Genomic DNA, 4,909 nt, shown 5'->3' on the forward strand with positions numbered 1-4,909 from the left:
ATATTCGTGGGTGGTTTGGACGTGAGACAATCAAGTAAAACTTATAAGTGGATAATTCATGGATAGGAGGGAATATGGTCCTGTCAGGTTACAGATAAGGTATACCTCCTATCTTACGACTTATGGAATATATCGATGAGGTATACCTTCACGTATACAGATTGTTCCTATGAATGTCACAAGGAAACCGACTCAGGTTGTGGAAAGTATCTCTACGAGTCAAGTGATTTCCAAAGTCCTACTCGGAAGAGATAGGGTTTCTGTTATACCGTACCAGATCCGATATCCTCAAACCTTTCTTCAGGATCAAGATGATCCGCGGTACAAAAGGGACCCGTTGGGAGGGGTTCGGGACATCCAATTCAATCGCCAACACACCCACCAAAGTTTACGAAGCCGGAGTACGCGGAGTCAACTCGCTGGGAGATCTCGTCAAATCCCTCGACTACGATCTCGTTGGTACCATCTGTTTGACTACTCTCTTTGTAATCTGTTCTCATCATCATCAATCTCATATAAACTGGATTAGGGCTATTACCAAATAAGGGGCCTGAACCAGTATAGTCCTTGTCTTTTGTCTGCTTGATGTCATACTACGTAGACCCTCGTTCTAGCGTACCCCAATACTCTACTCATCCGGTCCGCGAGTATCACTCATCAATAGTGGCGCGCCAGGTAGAAGGACTTGGTGCTCAAGGATCTACCAGTATGACTTCAAGACTCCCCAACAATGGTTCCAACACCGGCGTCGATCAAGGAATCCCTACCTCTACATTGCTGGTATGAACTCAAGTCGGATCTATCGTCTTTCCGGTCTACACCATCACACCTATCTTGACTGGCCCAATCACTATCAGGAACGAGAAAGGCACGGTTGCGACTCCGAGAAACGACGCCCCGCCGACAATTCCTCCCACTCAAATGGAGAACAGAACATCGACGGTCTCAGCGTCCGAGAAAGATCCTCAAGCGGCCGAATTTTGTCCTTTGTACAAAAAATCAGAGCCGACAAGGAATACCACCCTAAAACCGAGATCTTGGTATCCCGTGCATAAGACATCCAAGCATATTCTCAAGGATTACCCGGTGATACTCCACGCGAAAGCCGAACTCTACGCCTGTTGGGAGCGTGGGATTCAACGTACTTCATCGACAGGAGCCACCTACTGCCCAATTCACAAATCTAGGTCTCATGACCTTACAAGCTGCAGGATTTTTCTCAGAACTCTGAAGTCGCCGCATCATCGCATCCAACAACCACGAGTTCAGATTCCATGTGTTGCCAAGGACCCAAATGCGGTGACGACATCAGATCGGTTCATAGGATACATTGATGCTAATCCAAATGAACCATCTGTGCTACACCGCTTGGAAGACTACGAGTCCTCTTCGGAGTCGCCACGAGGTGTAAACGTGGTTGACAACACTGAGACAAGTGCGTACACAGCAGCAAGAACGCCCGCTCAGTAGTTACGAACCTAAGATACGATATTGAGTGAAGTCCTTTCGACCCGGTCACGAACCCCGACGTCAACTAGTGGGCGACGCGACTGCAAGAGACCATGACTAACCTCAATGCCGCATTTGCCGAAGCAGTTGTCAACCCGGAGCAGCAAGAGGACGGAGGACCAATCGCAGGAGATGCAAATGGAGAAAATCCCAACGGGACACATCCCTCCGGTGACCGCTCACCCCGAGAGAGATGACATCCTACTCCACCGCGTCCCGAGAACCGCGATCTTCGCGATCAATTAGACAATCGGTGGAGGGACAGGAGAGATCGCGACAACAACGACCGTCACCGACGTCGTTCTCCCTCATGCCATGGCGATAACACCGCCGCCCGACGACATCGCCACCACACTCCTCCGCGGTAGAGAAGGGACGACGGTCGAGGAGGCACCCCTAATGAAGATCAGGATCGACGACCCACAGCGGCCGCCGCGATGACGCTAATACCGACAACCAGCGAGATCGGGGAGTTAATCGCCAAGATCAAAAGCAAAACGGTACCAACTGACGAGATCAAAACTCCCGATCTCTCGCTTCCGGTCGAGATCCAGGACGAGATCATTGTTCGAGAAGCCGGGCTCCCGAACCAAGCGACCCCTCATCATCGTCATCATCATCTTCAGACCAACCTCCCCAACGACGTCAACATCGCGGGCTACCTTTTGCCCCAGGAGGCAGATGCAGGGCATTCACGCCCGAACTCTGAGATGTGTGGTGGCCCGAGAAGTTCCAACCAGGTGCGATAGAGAAGTACCACGGAAGCACAAACCCAGAAGAATTTATGCAAGTCTACTCCACGATCCTCTATGCCACTGGCGCAGATGACAACGCGCTGGCAAATTACTTACTAGCTGCGCTGAAGGGATCTGCTCGTTCATGACTAGTCCATCTCCCGTCCCACTCGATCTCATCATGGGAAGACTTGTGGCAATAGTTTGTCGCCAACTTCCAGGGAACCTACAAACGCCACGCAATCGAGGACGACCTACATGCTTTAACTCAGAACCAAGGTGAATCATTGAGGGACTACATTCGGCACTTCAACGAGTGTAGGAATACGATCCCCGAGATCACCGATGCTTCTGTTATCCATGCATTCAAATCAGGTGTTCGAGATCGATACACCACCCAGGAGCTGGCGACACGACGAATCACATCCGCCCGAAAGCTGTTCGAAATCATTGACAGATCCACTCATGCAAATGATGCATTAAGATGCAAAGAGGGAAAAAGCAAGACGGGCGAAGAGAAGAGGTCGAGTAACAAGGATGCACCAAAATCAAGCAAGAAGAGAAGTCGTAAAAATGGGAAGCGCAAACCCTCAGGAGAAGTCCTTGCCGCTGAGCGAACGGAGATTCGCACCCGACCGAAAACAGGCCATACGAGAACAGCTCGACAAACTTCTCAAAGATGGCTTCATCGGGGAGGTTCTCCACCCCGAGTGGCTCGCCAATCCAATAATGGTGCGCAAGGCCAATGAGAAGTGGAGGATGTGCGTCGACTTCACCGATCTCAACAAGGCGTGCCCCAAGGACCATTTCCCTCTTCCTCGAATAGACCAACTAGTAGACTCAACAGCAGGATGCGAGTTGTTAAGCTTCATTGATGCTTACTCCGGCTACCACCAGATCAGCATGGCCAAGGTACACTTGGCAGTCAGCTTGGTAAAAACGTCGAAGCCTACGTTGACGACATTGTCATCAAGACCAAGACAGGCGATTCACTAATCGACAACCTAAGGGAAACGTTCGACAATCTCCGCAGATATCGCATGAAGCTAAACCCGGAGAAGTGCACGTTCGGAGTACCATCGGGGAAGCTACTCGGCTTCCTTGTCTCAGGACGAGGGATCGAGTCCAACCCCGAGAAGATCAAGGCAATCGAGAACATGAAGTCGCCCACAAGGCTCAAGGAGGTTCAATGGTTGACGGGATGCATGGCTTCGTTAAGCCGCTTCGTCACAAGGATGGGAGAATGAGGACAAGCTTTCTTCGCCTTGCTCAAGAAGCAGGATAAATTCAAGTGGACCCAAGAGGCCGAGAACACGTTCATCGCGCTCAAATGCTACTTGTCAAACCCTCATGTACTCGTTGCTCCTCAAATTAATGAAGAATTATTCCTATATATCGCTGCTACGCCTTATCCTGTGAGTACGGTTATCGTCGTAGAGAGGGAAAAAGTACAACATCCTGTGTACTGTGTCAGCGAGGCCCTCCATGACGCAAAAACTAGATATCCGCATATTCAGAAACTGCTCTACGCTATGGTCATGACATCAAGAAAGCTACGCCACTACTTCCAAGCTCACAAGGTTACTGTCGTCTCCTCCTTCCCTTTTGGGGAGGTTGTCAGAAACAAAGACGTCGTCGATTGTTTTACTAAATGGGTAGTCGAGCTAAGCCAGTTTGATGTACACTTCGTACCAAGGACAGCCATCAAGTCTCAAGTCTTAGCTGACTTCGTAGCCGACTGGACTATCCCCGACGATAGACCGGCCAGCCAAATGGATAACAAAACTTGGACTATGGCGTTCGACGGTGCACTCAACAGCCAAGGAGCAGGAGCCGGATTCATCTTGACATCTCCTTCCGGAGATCAATTCAACCATGCAATCCACCTCAACTTCCGGGCAACAAACAACACAGCCGAGTACGAAGGCTTACTCGCAGGAATAAGAGCAGCAGCTGCACTTGATGCCAAGCGACTAATCGTGAAAGGAGATTCTGAACTAGTTGCGAACCAAGTACACAAAGAATATAAATGCTCTAACCCCGAGTTTGCCAAATACCTCGCCAAAGTTCAAAAACATGAACGCAGGTTCGACGGTATCAAAGTACGACATGTCAACAGAAAAGACAATGGCGAGCCAGACGACCTCACACGCCGCGCTTCCAGACGATAACCACTTGAGCCCGGAACATTCCTAGACATCTTGACAAAGCCCTCAGTCAAGGATACACACAACGAAAGTACCACAGCCAACACCGACAACCCACCGGGGGCTGCAGAAGTCACATGCGTCAATGCAAACATTGAGACAACGGACGACTGGCGTATTCCACTAATAAATATCCTGGAATCAGACGAGCTACCGGACGACGACATGGAGGCAGAGAAACTATCCCGTCAGGCCAAGATATACTGCATGATCGGCAGAGATCTATACAAAAAGGCCCCAAACGGTATCCTCCTCAAGTGCGTCTCTTCTGACGACGGACAAGCTCACCTCCTCGATATCCATGAAGGCATTTGCGGATCACACGCTGGCGGACGCACCTTGGTCGGCAAAGCCTTAAAAGACGCCTGTGACATCGTGCAACGATGTGAACCTTGCCAGTTCTTTAGCAAGCACACCAAGTTGCCAGCACAAGCGCTCCAGACTATCCCTTTGACATGG

Source organism: Oryza sativa, chromosome 12, assembly GCF_034140825.1.
Source record: "Oryza sativa Japonica Group chromosome 12, ASM3414082v1".
NCBI classification, from domain to species: Eukaryota; Viridiplantae; Streptophyta; class Magnoliopsida; order Poales; family Poaceae; genus Oryza; species Oryza sativa.